The sequence below is a fragment of the Schistocerca serialis genome, chromosome 3, assembly GCF_023864345.2.
Source record: "Schistocerca serialis cubense isolate TAMUIC-IGC-003099 chromosome 3, iqSchSeri2.2, whole genome shotgun sequence".
NCBI classification, from domain to species: Eukaryota; Metazoa; Arthropoda; class Insecta; order Orthoptera; family Acrididae; genus Schistocerca; species Schistocerca serialis.
The window spans coordinates 11,486,298-11,505,612 of record NC_064640.1 but is presented as its reverse complement, the minus strand read 5'-3'; the positions used below and the strand labels follow the sequence as shown (position 1 = coordinate 11,505,612).

At 41.4% G+C, this 19,315-nt stretch overlaps 1 long non-coding RNA gene across 1 annotated transcript in view; it reads right to left on the bottom strand.

Annotated features, from left to right (window-relative positions):
- The window catches only part of LOC126469672 (uncharacterized), a 47,956-nt gene extending 35,044 nt beyond the window's left edge, over positions 1 to 12,912 (bottom strand). Inside the window, exons 1-2 of the long non-coding RNA XR_007586044.1 lie at positions 12,756 to 12,912; positions 9,472 to 9,656 (exon numbers count right to left, since the gene is read on the bottom strand). This is a non-coding gene — a long non-coding RNA (uncharacterized LOC126469672). The remainder of the gene's footprint in view (positions 1 to 9,471; positions 9,657 to 12,755) is intronic.
- Positions 12,913 to 19,315: the final 6,403 nt, after the last annotated feature.

The window sequence follows — 19,315 nt, the reverse complement described above, 5'->3', positions numbered from 1 at the left end:
GGGTAAACCTAGATAAAAATTTAAATTGGAATAAACATGTTGACTACCTGTTAAACAAATTATGTAGCTTTGCATTTGCTATGCAAATATTAGCTGGTGCAACAGACATGAATACAAGGAAAATTGCATACCACAGCTACTTTCAATCAGTTGTAAGGTATGGTATTATTCTTTGGGGAAATTCAAGCAATATATTGCGCATACTAAAGTTACAGAAAAGAATAATAAGGAACATGTGTACTGCCCATCCAAGGACATCATGCCGCCCACAATTTGAAAAACAACAGCTATTAACAGTTCCCTCCGTATACATCTATGATATTATCATCTTTCTACATAGCAAGTTAGAGTTATTCAAGAAAAATTGTTTCAATCACGTGTATAACACGAGAAACAAAGACAATTTTACGCTTCCCACTCATCACTTAAATCTATATGCGCAGTCTCCTCAGTATATGGCAACGAAAATTCATAACAAGCTAAAAGGAAAGAATGTTCCGAGTATGAACCTAGAGACACTGAAAACAAAGCTATATGATATACTTGTCAAATGCTGCTACTACACTGTTGAGGACTTCATGAAGGATGAACTGAACATATGAGCAGGATAAATGTACATATAGTCTTGTGTGTAAATGTAGCTGTCCTTCACAAAAGGGATGAAAGAAAAATAAAAGTTTACATTAATGTTAAAATTGTTTGTACCAATTAGGCCTAAGTAATGTTATCCATTTTTTTGACGTGTCTCCTGTACACTAATCATATGATTAGAAATTGTATGTTATGAGACGAATAAAACACTATTCACTAGTACCCAATTGTTAGTTTTCTGTAATGCATTTGTAGCATTATGGTTCCTTACTATTCCAGTATGTTAGCAAGTACAGTGCTTATGAAACTGATGTATGAAAATGTCCAGCCTATCCTCTATACTATTTGTTAAGCATGTTCTTATAATGTTTGTTAGGCCATATGTCACAACAAGAGCACCCTCATATCTGTAGTATCCTCTTGGCACATTTTTTTGTAATGTTACTGTCAATTTTATTTTTCCAAGAATTATGAACGTTGAAGCTGTAATCGTAAGGTAGTCTGACCTGCAAGTACCTTCTTAGCCAACTGTTGCTGACATTACACTCAGAACATCTACACAACAATGTCGTCAGTATAGTTCTGTAGATGCTCCTGTAAGTGTAGCAACTATATCTATATGTATTGTTACCTTCAACAAGATAAGTCATCTACATGTATAAATAAGCTATAAATGTAGAAGTGTATGATATAATTCTGTCAGTGATTCAGGTTAACCGACAGTCTTTGCTCTATGCTGGGATATTATGCAAATGCTTATGGTTGTTTTCGCTTAGGCCAATAGGTAATTTTTTCATTACGTAATAACCATTCCTATGTCGATATTTCTAGTGATTACAATGTTGTATTTGAACGAATAGTTAATAATTGATGACCAAGCATATAGCCGCCCTTCAATGTTTCTGCTGCATGCCCGCTCAATCTCTTCCGATGGGCCGTAGCTATAATGGCTCCATGGACAAATTCGCCTCTACACCGGAGCACACTGTTGGTACAATCGACTTTTTATTTACTTTGTTTTGTGTATTTGACTAGAAAATGTGGAGCCTTTGTTTTGTAAATGGAGTGTGCTCTCATTATGCTTGTGGAATTCATGCACAGTAATATTATTTCCAGAAGGTATGTAATAAATATTGTGATCTGGTTTGTGTACAGGTTTTACAGTTTTGCAGAATGTCATAGTAATGTTTTTCTCCTGGTGTACTGTAGATCTGAAGATGACAGCCAGACTCTGTTGAAAACAGGCATTGAGCTAATAGAAATATTTTAACATGCAACCTTGGCTTCAAAAATTCTTGTTTATCACCAAATATCAGACTGTGCCCACCAACATGTGCACCTTATATATCACCTTTTGAGCAAATTCCTGAATCTGCATTAGAACAGCACCTATACCATAACTGCTAGTGTCAGCGCACAGTTGTCGTGCAATTCTCATCATACAATGCCTTCTTAAGGACAAGGAGAATTTGGTGTCTCTTGCAGTGACTTGCCGATAGTGTGAGCACATTCTGACAACATATTTCACATCACAAATGTGCTAAGAATGAGAAAATCTGTTACTGCTCTTATGCTCTGTGGAGCAGGACAAACTCCATTGTTATTAACTTAAAACTCCAACCAAACAGCTCAAAAGCTCCAACGGTACCAACCGACCGCCATGTCATTCTCAGCCGATAGGTGTCACTGGATGTGAATATGGAGGTGCACGTGGTCAGCACACCGCTTTTCCACCCATTGTCAGTTTTCACGACCGGAGCCACTACATCTCACTCAAATACAGGATGGCACACGAAATGTGCTACCAATTGTTTCTTTCACAATGTACTACGCACATTAGATATCCCGTTGGAATCTCTGCAGCAGTACCAGCAGAGCTTGGAAAAACAAATGAGTTACAAAATGACGTGTAATTCACGATACTGCCGCTAGGAGACTAGTAAGCAGCAATGGCTGACAACGGAAGACTGACAACTCGGCAACGATTGGCAATTGTGTTACTTTTTCATGAAACGAAAAGCCTTGTTGTGACTCAGAGGCATTTTCGACAACAGTTTAACACACGATGGGTCCCTTGCAAGAAGACCATCCACAGGTTGTACGATAAATTTGTACAGGAAGGAACAGTATTGGAAGCGAAGCGACCTCGGCCTAAGCCTGTTTGTTCACCAGAGAATATTGAAGCGGTACGAGTTGCTGTACGGAGAAGTCCCAGGAAATCTTGTAGAAAGGCAGCAGTGCAACTGGGAATATCCAGACGCTCCGTTCAATGCATTCTTAGAAGTGACCTCCATATGTACCCATACAAGATGACCTGTGCACAGAAGCTCACTGAAGAACACAAGCAACAGAGACCACTGTTTGTTCAGTGGGCGGAGAATAGGGAAGAAACTCTCAATAACATTTGGTTTTCAGATGAGGCGCATTTTCATTTAGACGGTGTGGTTAACAAACAAAATGTACGCTTTTTGGGCCACTGAAAAACTACAAGTGCTTCATGAATGACAACATTATGCTCTGAGGATTACAGTGTGGGCAGCAATTTCCAGTCACGGACTTATTGGACCCTTTTTCTTTGACGAAACTGTGAACAGCAAGCCTTATTTGAGCTTGCTTCGCAATAGCTTCATTCCACAGCTTCTTGCTACTGCCTTGCCCTTCAACATGCAGTGGTTCATGCAAGATGGAGCAAGGCCACGTACCGCAAACACTGTGTTGGAGTTCTTACACGAGCATTTTGACATGCGGATCATTTCACTCAGGTTTCCAGGTCACTTCAGTGACGGACAAAATTGGCCTCCCAATAGTCCAGACCTCAATCCATGTGACTTTTTTCTTTGGGGGTACCTAAAGGAAAAAATTTTCCCGAAACGTCCACGTGATTTAATGGAGGTCAGAAGACTTATTCTTCAAGCTTGCAGTGAAATTATGGAAGACATGTGCCATAGGGTAATCACTAACTTCGGTGTTCGTTTGAAGCAAGTTAGGAAACAAAATGGTGGACATATTGAGCATGTGCTGAGTTAGAACAAATCTCCATGCACGGCTCTTCAGTGTAGTATATGTTCCTTTCAGATTGTATTGACAATAAAGTTTATATTCAGAAACAAAATGGTAACACATTTCATGCGCCACCCTGTGGCTACTCAATTGGCCTCAGAAGTGCTGAGTGCACCCTGCTTGCTAACAGTGCTTGGCAGACGTGGACGGTCACCCATCCAAGTGCTAGCCATGCAACTATAGTTCTTAAGTTTGGTGATCTGATGAGAATTGGTGTTATCACTGCAGCAAGGCCATTGGCTTTGCTATTAACTGGGTATCCCAAAATTTTCATTTCTTGGGTGACAAACAATTCAGATTCAGGCAGAGGCCTGCAGTCAGAACACCCTTCAACATGGCTATCAGGCAGCTTAGATGTTCTTTAAATGTCTTCAAAAAATGACATTATCATCCAGATAGCAAAGACAGCTCGTCCATCATAGTGTTGAAGCAGGTTGTCCATCATACATTCGAAGTTGGCTGGAACATTACATAGACCAAAGAGCATAACTTTGAACTCAGAGGCTGTCACGAGTTACAAAATCAGTCTTCTCCATCAGCCTCCTCAACCTTGATTTGCTAGTAGCCTCTTTGAATGTCCATAGCTGACAATTTGTTTGCTACTTTTTAGCGGTCTAGGTTGTCATCAATGCTTGGCAGTGGGTGGACCTATTTTTAGTGATTTTGCTCAGTTGTTGGTAGTTGATGCAGGAGTGCCATCCCCCTCCTCCACAAGGACCAAGGAAGAGGACCAAGGACTTTCTGAAGGTTCAATGATCTTTCAGCATCTTCTCCACTTGTTCCTGAATAGTTTGTCATTCAACTGGCAATACCATATATGAATACTGGATAATTGGTAGATGATCCTCATTGTTCATATAGTGTTTTACTATGGGCTTTTCTCCACTCTAGATTTGAAAGCATCCAACAATTGCTGAAGGACAGCTAATACTAGCTGACATTGTTTCTCCACCAGGCCAGATCCTGTCTACTCTCTCGGCAAATGAGGCCTGGGGATAGTAGGACATTGCCGTAATATGTCTAATGGCATTCTGAAAACAAAAGCACTTGAACTCTCTTTAAACAAAGGCCATGGCACTGTCACTAAGACCCTGGATGGACCATGTATAGAAAACACCTTAGAAAGATGGTTGATAGTAATTGCGGCTGTAACTCCCCTACTAGGAATAAGCCAACTGAACCGGGAAAAGCCATTCACGACAACCAAGATGTAATGATTGCCTGCCAGTCCTCCACTAATCGTCAGACATTCTTACTCGACAACGGTCAAGTTACGTATTGTTTCACCTCAGTGATGGGTCTTGTGAAACCCCAAATGGCACCCAAGCAAGGAGTTATGAAAACAGCGAAAAATGGAAGGCCAATTTACACGGGCAGACCGTTGGCTCAGGTGGTCTCTCAACCTCACAACACAAAATCCCCATTATCAACAAATGCTTTGGCACCTGCTCTCCAGCAAGCAGACACTTCCTGATAGTTCCCAGCTCAGGGTCCTGGTCCTGCTTAATGTCGACATCAGCAAAGAACTTTGGCACTTCGGTTAAAACGGCATTAGCCGATTCCTTGAATGCTTTGTCACACTTCGTTATCTCCTCGCCGTCCTCCTGAAACGTCTGCCTAAGTGCATCAGCCACCTGATTGTCAGCCCCTGTTATATGCCGCACCTGAAAGTGGAATGCGGATATGTTCATCGCCCACCTAGCAATTCTACCAGTTTTCCTGGGACAGGCCAGGGCCCAGCATAACGTCTGTTTGTCAGTTTCAAGATGAAACTCCTTATACTCCAGGTGGAATTGATATTTTTCAAGTGCAAAGAGTACAGCCAAAGTCTCATACTCGTAAATAGAGTATTTTAATTCAGCCAGTGTCAAGCTCCTAGAAGTACAGGGCACCTCTTCCCAGAACATTCCTGCAGTAGAACAGCGGCACCACAAGGATTGGAGACATCTGTCTGGACAATAAAAGGCTTTTGAAAGTCTGTGTGAGATTGTCCGCACTTTGTATCTGCACAGCAAGTGTACTAATGTATGCAAACTTAGCTTACCAATTGGCGCGCAAATGGACAAAAGATCTGAACTGTCTTCTCAAGCCTAGGGTGGTAAACAGATATTCTATACAAATATGAACCTGGCCCTATAAGTCAGCTAATATCATGTGTGGATCATAATAAAAATAATTAGAAATGCTGCTGTCACTTAACTAGAATGCATGAATGAAAGAAAGTGAAAGTTTGGGCTCTATTTTAGAGATACAGAACAGCTATTCTCTTTTCTATTCTACATATAATTTATCATCTGTGCTTTCAGGGGGTCAAGTGATACACAACAATCATGTTCAGTTACTTTCAACACTCAATAACAAAATATTTCACTCTTGGACATACTGAATAGACGATTATTAAAACTGTTATCTCTACACATGAAAATTTTTTTATCACAGGAAAGAATGATTAAAATTTCATTAGCTCATTTACATCTACGATGTCGTAGCTGGTCAATGCACTGAGTTGGTGGACTTTTTAAACCAATGAAAAAACTCTCATGTACTCAATGTGAGGGTAGGTTAGTATCCTAGCTTTAGATAGTCAATGGTCAAAGCGTATGCAGTTTGGAGTGAGCAAAATCTCGACTCAACATTTACTGTGGCCTAATGCGTGATGGTACTTTACCAAGCAGCATCTGCAACAGCGTTGTCTCCGTGCTGGATCTGAAACGCTAATTCCCTACTCTGGCCTTGACTGAATTCACTCAGTCTCAACTTTCCTGTGTTCCGTAAAACGTTAATTTTTTCCTAGTTGAAATAATGGCTGTTGCACACTCGCTAAGGGTTGGAGTGACATGCACAATTTCTTTGCCCGCAAAAATTCCCGCAGGAATAATTAACTACCTGTTTGCTATCTGTCGCCACAATACGTGAAGTGTATCATGCACACTTTGCAGAAAGCAAAGCTCTCAACGCCCTCGTTATTTTCCACACATTTGTGTAGTCCGCCGCAAAATGAGAGAGATATCTAGAAATTTTAGTTCTCAAAATGCTTTTATATAATGGGGATCTCCCCACCGTGTCGCATCTGCGTTGCCCAGTATGGCTTTGGCCAATCGCTGACTCATTAGAGGTGAATTTTATTTGTCTTGCCGGGTCGCAGCCTAGCCCTGTTAAAGCCATCCAGCCACTTACCCTCGGTCCCGGCTATATTTACGTTACAAGGAATAATGTATTGTTCTGGCCTTATCCCTTTTTGAACCTGGCCATTCTCTGTTAAGTGGGGTTTTCCAATGCCATTAACCACCTGCTCGGTTCATCTCCAAAATGCGTTTCAGTTTAACTTATTTATTGATGCCCCTGTCCGTATTGGTAAATATTGTTTTGTTAGTTTTCAGTACATAAGAGTACTGCAACTGCCTTTTGTTAATATAACATAATTATTATTTTCTGAGGATCTCATACTGTATCGTACTGTCATTACGGATCAAGCTCATGTAAGGACCGTAAAATCTGGATGAATTACATCTGTGATGGCCAAGACTGGAGGGTTACTCAAGGCAGCTTTAATGGCCTCAAAGGCATACTGCTGACTCTCTCCCCAAACGAAGGACTCCCCAATTTTATGCAAAACTATTAAGAGGGCCGGTAAGTTGGGCCAATAAACTGAGCTATTCCCTTTTATTCCTTGGAGGCAGGAACCATAACAAGGCAGAAGTGCACCCTCAGTCAAAACTGATCCTGTCCTCTGAAACAAGATGTCCCAGAAAGGAGATCTGATGTCTAGCTAGGGGGGTGGTTTAACCGTTAAACCAGCTGCCTGAAGCTGTGATGACACCCCCTGAATATGACACAGATGCTGGTCAAAAGAACTACTATAGATAAGAACTTCGTTGAGGTAATTATACATGCAGCTAAACTTGAGATTGTCCAACACATGGTCCAAGAGATAAGTCAAGACTGGTTCACTGGTAGATAATCCAAAAGGGACCCAATTGAACTCATACAGGTTCCGGTTGGTACAAAATGCAGTCACTTGCCTGGAATCCTCAGTAAGCGGTATCTGATAATAGGCTTGTTTAAGATAAAGCACAGTGAAAGAGCTGGTTCCAGAGGACCACGTGAAAACTGTAACTCGTGCAACAGCACAGATGCAAGGACGACCTTTTTAGTTAAGGGCCCTATAATCGACTAGTGGCCTAAAATCCTTGCCTTGTCCCTTGGGAACGATAAAAATGGACAACACATAAGGTGACATGGATGGCCCGATAAGCCCATCCTTCAATATTTGGTTCACTTTCTGCTGCAACATACTCATTTTGGGGGTACAAACGATATAGAGTTTGTCACATAGACACATTATCCAATAGTTGAATTTTATACTGAATTTTGTCTTTTACACCTAAATGGTTAGTGAGCAAATCGGGATAGTCTCCCAAGATCTTCAACAGCTGGTGAGCATCACCTTCCTCAAGATGGTTAACGATGAGCTCAGATTGGCATGAGTTAAGTACTTTGACCTTGCCACTGTTACAACAAAAACAAAAGGATATTTTTTCCAAACTATGAAACTTCAAGGAAAAGGTCTTACTGGCAAAAATCAAGCACCAACCGATTTTGCTGAATAAAGTCACAACTGAGTAAGGGAATGGGCAAATTCTTAATGACAACCAATTTAACTGGCCATGAAAAAACACAAATGCACAGTTTCCCCCGCACCTCACCTATCAGAGACAACATTTGGCCACTAACTGCCTGACATCTCTAAAGAGTGGTCGCAAAGGAGGCATTCTACATAACATAACCCACGGTATTCCAAATACCAATGGTAATATAACAAAGAAATGGAACTGCATGAGTCTAGGAGGCCACAGACCGGTTCCTGGTTAAGCTGAGCACAAACATACAGCAAGTAACAAGCGTTAATGCCGCCGACACGAGCGCATCGGCTCGGAGGTTTGCACCATCCGGTCTCAGTTCAGTACATACGGCGTCATCCATTAGGTCTCGAGCCCCGCTCGACTGGACAGTCATACACCAGTTGAACCCCTTTTCTATACCAGAAACCTGCTTTTCGACCACAAGGTTTAAATGGTGATCAATGGGGTTTGCTGCCTTGCATTTGGAATTCGGACTCTAACCCCTTTTGCTGTTTGCACTGCTCATCTCTGAATCTGAAGGCCCTGGGCAAATGCAGTTTGTGACCAAACCGAGCGAGATGGCGCAGTGGTTCGACACTGGACTCGCATTCGGGAGGACGATGGTTCAATCCCGCGTCCGGCCATCCTGATTTAGGTTTTCCGTGATTTCCCTAAATCACTCCAGGCAAATGCCGGTATGGTTCCTCTGAAAGGGCACGGCCGACTTCCTTCCCCATCCTTCCCTAATCCGATGAGACCGATGACCACGCTGTCTGGTCTCCTTCCCCAAAACCAACCAACCAACCAGTGACCAACTTTCCAGTCTCATTCCCTAGAGAATGATGACCACACTGTCATGTTCTGTGACAATCATCTGCAAAGTGACAACTGCCATGAGTGCACACTATGTATTTGAGCAGATTCTCAGTAGGCCCTTGTTCCTGCCAATAATGGGCATGTTCAAATTCATTACGGACACGGGATGATAACTTTAACTGTACCACCCAAATCCTCAGATTTGCTAGAGTGCCCCATTCCCTAAGTATTTACAAAAGTACACTGCGCAGTGAACCTCGAGTCAAAGGATATTAAACGCAATATAACTGAGTGGAGAACCTGCAAGACTCTCTAAACAATCAGCCACATTGTAACTAAGCTCACTGAGAGCACTAGAACAAGTAGAAAGCACTGCACCTACCTTGCCAACGAGGTCAGAAGAAATATGAACTGGGCTGTCCAAAGATTCGCACAACCTTGCTGCTAACTCAGCAACACCTCCACCTATTGGTTGCTGCCATAACTTAAGCTCATATTCAAATTGGTCCCTCCTTAAAATAGGCTATGCCAAGGCAGCTTCTGGGATCCATCACCCGTAATACACCCCTGTAAGCCACAACAAATATTAGACAAAAATATTAACCAGCAATATAACACAGTAATGAAACCACAAGTGATGTCAATATGGGGAAGACAAACTCTCCCCTCCACTTTCACACAATGGAACAACCACACTCTACACCGAGCGAGGTGGCGCAGTGGTTAGCATACTGGACTCGCATTCGGGAGGACGACGGTTCAATCCCGTCTCCGGCCATCCTGATTTAGGTTTTCCGTGATTTCCCTAAATCGCTTCAGGCAAATGCCGGGATGGTTCCTTTGAAAGGGCACGGCCGATTTCCTTCCCCATCCTTCCCTCACCCGAGCTTGCGCTCCGTCTCTAATGACCTCGTTGTCGACGGGACGTTAAACACTAATATCCTCCTCCTCCTCCAACCACACTCTACAGCTACCATTGAAATCGTCTTTCATTGGTGGTGGCAAGAATTCATCGAAGGGCCAAGCCCCAGGATCAACATCACTTGTGGTTGACACCACCTAGATTTATTTCGAGAAAACATTAAAAATTTACCATTAAAATGGAATGGAGCAAAAAGACAGTAAACAACAATTGATAATCACAGAGCAACAGAAGGGCTTAAAAATTTGCTTTGAAATTTATCCTTCTTTTTAAAACAAATTACAAGAAGATCATCATCAATCATTACAGAGTGTCAGAAGATTTCGAATATACTTTAAAATTCTCTCTTAAAAAATTTACAACAAGATAAAAATCAATAGTCACCAAGCACTAGAAAGCTCAGAAATATTGCCTTAAAAAATTAAAAGAAACAAATTTTAATAGAAACAGATGAAGATATTTTATAATTCTTCCAAAATAATTTATGAGAATAAATTCCCTACTTCAAGGCCACAGTGGTGGCTACCGGGAATACAACAGATATAAAAACAGTGACATCAAGCAGGCTAGTAGGGGCTTAAACGTTTGGTAAATTCACAACAATCTAAAAATAGAGTTTATCTGTGTGAAATTTAGCAACTGTCTGATGCACTGAAGCCTTCCAGTTTGCACAGTTTTGAGGCTTGATTCCAGGAGGGGAAAGCAGGTAAGGGCACATTTATAGGGGAATGGAAAATTAAGAAAATCCCAAGACAAAGGATCGCAATAAGCTAAAGAACTTAAGTGACCGACGACCCACAACCACAACAGCTTTGCATGGAATAGCGGCTCCAATGAGGTGCTATTACCAGCCTCCACCCAGAACCGCCCCCCCCCCCCCCACTTCCTCTCCTGTTGTCAAGTCAGCCAGCTGGTGAGGTAGACCATACCGACATGCAAGTCGCCCAATGTGGCGCCGAATGAAATACAGGGTGTGCGAAAAGATTTTCCCTGATTACATAAATTGATAACTCAGGCTAGAAGTAAGATACAAATATGAAACTTGTGTCGAATTGTTTACAACTATCAAAGTTTTTTTTCTGTTTAGGTTCTCAGTGCGTAAGTAGTGGATGAGGTGCAGTGCCCAAGAAGCCATGTTAACCAATCAGAAGGCACAGTGTGTCCTGTGGTACCATGAGACATGATCACCAACCACAGTGCAGAGACACTTCCAGACAACATTTGGAAGGAATCCACCTGATGTCAAGAGCATTAAAGCCTGGTGTGAGAAGTTCAAGAACACAGGATCGGTTGCTGACCTTCCGAGGTCTGGTCGACCAAGAACCTCAGCAGACAGGGTGGAAGCTGTAAGGCAGTCTTTTCTGCGAAGTCCGAAGAAATCGGTGCGCAGGGCCTCACGTGAATTACAGATGCCAAAAAGCTCTCTCCATGACATTTTACACATACGTTTATTGTTTCATGCATACAAAGTGCAAATCGTTCAGGCCTTGTTGCCCAATGACAGTACACGTCATTATGACTTTGCGGTCGAAATGCTATCACGTATTGCGGACAACGATGGTTATCTCAGACGAATTGCATTTTCCGACGAAGCGACCTTTTTTGTCAGTGGAGTAGTGAATCCCCATAATGTGCGCATTTGGGGTTCATAACCCCCTGGCGAGGTCATGGAGTGCACCAGAGGCAGTCCATAGGTGAATGTTTGGTGCGCGCTATTGCACGATCGAATTGTCGGGCCATTCTTCTTCGCTGAGGCTACCATCACATCTGCAGTGCATCTGGACGTGTTGCAACTGTATGCTGTTCCTCAGCTGCTTCAGTATCACCCCGTTCTCTTGTTTCAGCAAGACGATGCACCGCCTCATTGGGGTTTGGACATCCGTGCCTATCTCGATATGACCTTCTCTGGGCGATGGATTGGTCGTGATGGGCCAACGGTTTGGCCTCCACGCTCTCCTGACATAACCCCATTAGACTTCTTTTTATGGGGTTATGTCAAGGACGAGGTCTACCGAACACGTGTACCAGATCTTGAAACCCTGCGGCAACGGATAACCACAGTCATTGAATCGATCCCTCCAGTGATGTTGGCTAATGTGTGGACGGAAACTGAATATTGCCTAGATGTGCTACGCGCTACCAAGGGTGCTCATGTGGGCGTTTACTGATGTGTGAAAAAAAAACTTTAATAGTTTATAAACAATTAGACACCAGTTTCATATTTGTATCTTACTTCTAGTCTGAGTTATCAATTTATGTAATCAGGGAAAGACTTTTCGGACACCCTGTAAGACCTGCACTTGGCAGCCGAACTTACCCGAATAGGGGCCTCTCGGCCAAATGATGCCATACGCTCATTTCCATTTTTTGAGACACACCTGAACAACGATTGGCGCAATTATTTGAGGATGGATTTGGAAACGTATAGTTATCTTTTGACACTCATAACCCCTCAAGTAATACAAAAAATGTTTGTAAGAGGAGAGCAATCCAAAAGAGCAGCCGACGCTGACGTAAAGACCCCCAGCAAAATGAGCTACAAGGATCTAGAATTTGCTACCGTAATGTACTGAAGGATGATTTCCTGTAGACAAGTAAAGTATTGTACCCATATTCTGACAAGCTACAGTTAATATTTTTACTGGTTTATACATGTTGAAATATTGAATATTATTATAAATTATATATGTGGTCCATGAGCTGTAGTATAGTTTGTTACTGAGTCGAGATTTTCAATTCCCTACCTGACGTTCACCAGCAACTATTGCATCCAAATATAAAACTACATTCAGAAGTGTAGACAGGACTCATAGAAAACCAGTATACTGAAGGGTTTACTTTTACTACTGTGGTAGTGAATTCTACAGTTCAACTTGTAGGGAAGCGGCCTACTCACGCCATATAGAATTCATATGCTTTCCATTGTGTGCCAGCCTAGTCCGCTGTAACTATCTCTGACATCGCGAATGTTGCGCAATACCTTAAAAGTAAAGTAAATAATCTGAAAAGTTAATAGCATGTCAGGAGTGATGCTAAAATAATAGTGTGATAAGTTTCAGTTTAGTAAGTTGAACAGTTTTCGAAATTTGGGCGTTTTACGTAAAAATCATCAGCGCAACAGGAAGGAGCTAGAAACTTCCAAATTTATATTCGGATTCCTTTTTCATTGTAATTTAAGGGAAACAGCATGCTGGATCTCACAAAGTAATATTTTGGTTGAAATTCATTATTTTCTGTTTTTGTGTCCTAAGAGTATGGAAGCAAGATAGATTAAGTAGGTGACTAGATAAAGCTAGGATGAAACTTTCTCATTCTTAAAGCTAGGATGTTTAGATGTAGGTAGAATGGAGATACGCTATAATAACAAAGATGTGAGAAGTTTCCAAAAGGTAGCTACAAAACTATAGCTGCAGCATCTCTCCAAAGGGCAAGTTCAGAGCTCATCTATTGCGTGCAGTGCAACTAAAATAATTCTCTCGCCAAGTATTTAGCTTACCCACATCAGAATTTTATTACAGATGCTTACCTGTGTGCTGATAGCACAATTAAATAGAGAGCTTCATTGGCCTTCAGCGAATGAAGCAGTTGATTATTTAGTAACTTGAAGTGGTGTTCTGCTAGCCCAGCGGCTAGTCAGGAATAAAGCCGGGTTCACACAGGCAACAAAAGTATCGCCACTGCTAATGGCGAACTGCAGTTGCTTTGTAGTTGCATGTGTGAACTCCTAGTTTTCGGTGGCGCCATTTAAGAAGAGCAACTTTTGTCACGCCAAAAAGTTGAACTTGGTTCTACAACAGTCTAACTGTTGCTATTAATATGTCAAGAAGTGGTCAACAGCGACAGTTAGACTGTGGTTCGACTTTGTTTCGCCATTTTGCCTTCTCCACAATCGAATAACGTCATTCGATTGCTACCTCGCGGCTGGATTCAAACCTTTCTAGTGCGTATTCGTTCGCAGATAGTGCTTTTGCTATTAATATGTCAAAAAGTGGTCAACAGCGACAATTATGAGATTCTTGGAGGTGTATCAAGAACGAGAATGCCTTTGGAACCACAAAAGCGAATCATACAAAGACAGAAATTTGAGAGATGCTGCATTAATTGAAATAGTAAACAGTATGAGTGAATATGTACCTGGAATTGACGTAGCGACAACAAAATTAAAAATTCGAAATGCTTACATGAATGAACATAAAAAAGTACTGAAATCACTTAAGAGTGGTGCGTCTACAGACGGTATTTATAAACCCAGCCTTGCTTGGTTTGAGGCTGCAGACCGGTTCTTAAAACATGTAGTCGAGACAAGAGAGACGAGAAACACTTTGGTAAGCAATATTTTGCATTTATTATGTTTCCAAATATCTTATTTAGTAATATGTACAGCCGTTTGATCAGCTGAGACAGGTGACGCCATTTTGAAATCTGCGCAATGACGAAGAATTTGTGGCGTCCTGTGTGAACGGTAGCTCACAGCGCCACTCCAGAACGACTTGACTTGTGGCGATACTTCCGTTGCGTGTGTGAACCCGGCTTAAGAGCGCTCAGCACAGACTTTCTGTCATTTCTAGCGTGGTATTTAATGAGCATTAACATCAAATTTTGGCGAGCATTCACTTTGAACATTTAGATCGATAACTGTTATTGAACAGTTTCGTTATCTAGGGATAATAGGATCTGCACAATAGACTCTGAACAGCTCTGATAGTACTACAGCTGATAATACCATTGCTTGGTTAAATATTTATTTGAAACCTTACGCTTTATCGTTTTCAGAATATAGTGAAAATTGTTGTAGTAAGCTGCATTTTCTATGAATCCCAGATATCATCCTAAATCCTCAGAGTAATGAACTTATGTGATCAATAACTTGATTTCTCCATCAGAGTGGGCACAGTGAACTTTAATTACAGGCATCACATTTTTGCTAATCACTTTCTGGTTGCCAACATTGTAGTTAGAGAGACTGTTGAGAATGGCAACAATACAATACAACAGAGATTTAAATTTTCCACCCGCCGCCCCACATATGGTGCTAATCGGCCGGGAATCACACCGTTAAACTGAGTGAAAGTGATTTTAGTTATTCGTATTCGAGAGTGAAATGCGACACGCAACTGAACAATGGAACAGTGATAAACAGTGTTAGGTGTGCACATTGACGACGCAATTGGATTAACGACGCCTAGGATTACAACGCATCTGGATTGACGAAGCTGTCGCTGAATCTAGCTGTGCCGCCGGCATCGCAAGAAACCAGTATCGCCCCACTGCAGTCGTCCGTTGCGGCCGGAGCAGCGTCTGCTGTTAAGGCCGGTTCCCACTAGGGCTGCCGCGCGTCAAAACCGCGTGTCAGCGGCGTGGTTGCCATGGAAATGGCGTCAGCGGCAAGGCGCGGTGGGCTCTGCGTCGCGGTTTGACCATGTCGAACCGCTTCCGCTGCCGCCTGCCGCGCTCCAGGTGCGCGCCGCCAATCACAGAACGCGCTGAGCGTGACGTCAGGTACGGAACCCCGGGCCACACGAACTTTCGCCGAACCGCTGGCGCGGACGCGGCGGCAGCTATGAAGTACTTATCATCCGATTCCAAGGAAACTATTCGGCAGAAAAATTTGATTCTTGGGCATGTTACAGCCTGATCCCTTCTCTCGATAAAGGACCGAATTTCTTTTCGTTATTCGTCGTGGTTACTTGCTGTATCGCATTTACGTAAACCTTTACACGAAATTTGAATGAGTGTGCAGAGGTAAAAACGCATTGCGTGGACTTTGCGTACAGTTCATTTTAGGTAATACATTATTGCGTATGAAATTTAGTCAACATATCGAAATTGTTTTTAAAGCTGAGAGCAGAACGATAGCTATCACCGTTCTCGAGATATTGAATGATATGTCGGCGGATGGGCTGTGCGGTGAGCGCGAGCGGGTCGCTCGCTACGCGACGATACTTTCGTCCTGCTCGTCGTAAACCATGTGGTTGTATCAACTGCAAATTTCGTAAACGGTTCAAGAAATCGAAACGTGTTTTTTTGCAAACGATAACTTGTAAAAACTCATGTATTTCGTCGCATGATAAATATCCAAAATCTGTTTAACTACCAAGATATGAAAGAAACTACAGTTTTTTAGGAAGGGATAGATGAATTTTTTTAAACAGCATTTAATAGCATGTGTAATGAGAAATTAAACCGAGACTAATTTGCTGGTATGTCATAAGATGTAATTTGCTAATTATCTACAGCTATTGATTATTTCCTTTGGAAGTAACAAACGTTTTTTTCTTTATCCAGTGTACTTTATTGCTTCAAGACGCGTTTCGCCTTTTACTTTAAGGCATCTTCGGTGGAATCTAGAATGATTCAGTTTTGTTTTGATATGTGATACTTGCAGATTATAAAACAGTTCACATCTTTTTTCACGTGAATAACTGATTACTCTGAACGGAATGGACAGTGTCTTGAAAGGAGGATATAAGATGAACATCAACAAAAGTAAATCGAGGATAATGGAATGTAGTCGAATTAAGTCGGGTGATGCTGAGGGAATTAGATTAGGATATGAGACACTTAAGGTAGTAAAGGAGTTTTGCTATTTGGGGAGCAAAATAACTGACGATGGTCGAAGTAGAGAGGATATAAAAGTAGACTGGCAATGGCAAGGAAAGCGTTTCTGAAGAAGAAAAATTTGTTAACATCGAGTATAGATTTAAATGTCAGGAAGTCGTTTCTGAAAGTATTTGTATGGAGTGTAGCCATGTATGGAAGTGAAACGTGGACGATAAATAGTTTAGACAAGAAGAGAATAGAAGCTTTCGAAATGTGGTGCTACAGAAGGATGCTGAAGATTAGGTGGGTAGATCACATAACTAATGAGGAGATATTGAATAGAATTGGGGAGCGGAGAAGTTTGTGGGACAACTTGACTAGAAGAAGGGATCGGTTGGTAGGACATGTTCTGAGACATCGAGGGATCACCAATTTAGTATAGCTGCAGTAGGTACTGGGAGATGAAGAAGCTTGCACAGGATAGAGTAGCATGGAGAGCTGCATCAAACCAGTCTCAGGACTGAAGACCACAACAACAACTGATTACTTACAGTGAATCGAGTTTTTGGCGGACATCTGCGTTTCCCCTCACCTGTTCACATGCTGGAGGTTGAACTAAAACTTAGATTATGGAACATAAGCACATTTTCATGTTCGCTCTTTTTTCTTCTGTCACTAGCTGTAGACATTTTACCGAAAACACTGATTTGAAGTCATAACTACAGTGGGTTCACCTCATGTCCCTTCCTGTTTGGTTTGTTTATGTGCATGTTGCCAATCTAAAGAATTATATGCTGAAAACTAATGTTTGTTTATTTTTGTTCTCCTTATATCTGTATGTGTGTGTGGCTAGCCAGTGATAGTTATAGAAAGTTGAAAGAGAATGCAGTAGTTGTCAGACAGTGGTTGAAAGATTTGGTGTTCAGCTGATTTCAGTTTTGGTTTAAATGTTTTGTGGAGAAGTGCATGGAATAGTAAATTCACTGCTTACATTAATCGATAAAATAGCAGAATAGCATTTCAACAGATGATTATTATCAGAATACTATCACCCAACCCCTTTGTCCTCACTCTTTGACGCCTCATAATATGTCCTGTCAACTTACCCCTCTTGTAGTCAAAGTTGTGCCGTAATTTCCTCTTCCTCTTCCTGCTCTATTTAATTCCGTTCCTCTTCTTTAGTTACACGATCCTCATATCTAATCTTCAGCATTCTTATTGATCACCACGTTTTGAAAGCGTCCATTGTCTTCTTGACAGAACTGTTCATCGTCCACGTTTCACTTACATACAAGGCTGCACTCCACACAAATACCTTTGTAAAATAGTACCCAATCATTAGAATTTATATTCGATGTGAACAAATTTTCTTTTTCAGAACGCTTTTGTTGCTATTCACAGTCTTCATTTTATATCCTCTCTACTTCTGCCTTCTCAATTACTGCTTCCCTTGCAAGTCATTGAAGTCTTAGAAATGCAGTTTGGTTTCTGTACAAGTTGTAGATAATCTTGTGGCCCTATGTTTTAGAGCTTCAAAGAATGTTTTAATTAAGAATGTCAAAATCTTTCTCTAAACATGAAAATGCTATAAAGACAGTTTCGCAGTTCTTCAGTGTGTCTACTTAACTAAGTGGTAGGATCAGTATTGCCTTGCGTGTTCAGACATTTCACAGGAATCTAACATTGTGCTTATGTTAGTTTGTACAACCCCTCCCCCTCTCCTCTCTACATATTCCTTCCACTTTCTAGCCTTCTCTTATTTGCTTAGTTCTGGCTTGCCAAATGAGTCCTTGACAGTTGCTTCTCCTTTGAGCAAAGTTTTCTTTGTTCTTTCTCATTTTCATTCCCCTGTTTTCCAAGTGCAAAATCGCGTTGCAATTTTGGACTTTCTGTCAATGTCATGTTTAGATATTTCTATTTCCCATGGCCTACTTTATTTGCTGCATTTTTATATTTTTCCCTCTTGTCAAATTTATTATATCACGTTTTATCTAACGATTTCTACTGTACCTTCTTCCCGTTCACATACTCTGCTGCATTCACCACTTTTTATCTCAAAGATATCCATTCGTATTCTAGCGGATTCCTTTCTCTGTTTCAGTCAGTCGTTGCATTACGGTAACTTTAAGATTATCGAAAAACTGTGGGTCTTGACTTATTCAAGTTCCATTTACTTAATTTGCTACCGTTTACTGTCTCTTTAGTTGTAAACCGCAGCTTGTAACCAATAAATTATTGTAGGTTTGCGTCTGCACCAGGAAATATCTTATAATTTAAAATCTGGTTTCGAAAACTTTGTTCCAAGTATGTATTATTCTTTCATGATCCTTAAGCAAGGTGCTGGCGATGATTACATTATGCTCTGTGCGAAATTCTATCAGGTGGCTTCCACTTTCATCCCTTCCCCCAAGCCTTTGTGTTTTTAGTGTTTTCCTGTACCTGCTACCGTATCACACTTTAAATTTTTGTCTCGCTTAACTATCTGAATAATCTCTTTTATCGTGCATTGTTTCAATGTGTTAGGAGATAGTGAACAATCATGAACGGTAGTCATGAAATCTGTTTATGTTGAAATGAGAAAACATGAATAATGAAATATGTAAAAGAGTACATTCTACAGAAAATGAAAAATTTATATGTCTTCACCCAACTTAGTCTTTCCTTCATGTAGGTATAAGATATAGTTATTCAAACACACCGGTCGTTTCGGTGGGTCCCACCCCATACCTCAGTGGCTGTCCGTCATTGGCTACCGCTAACGTCT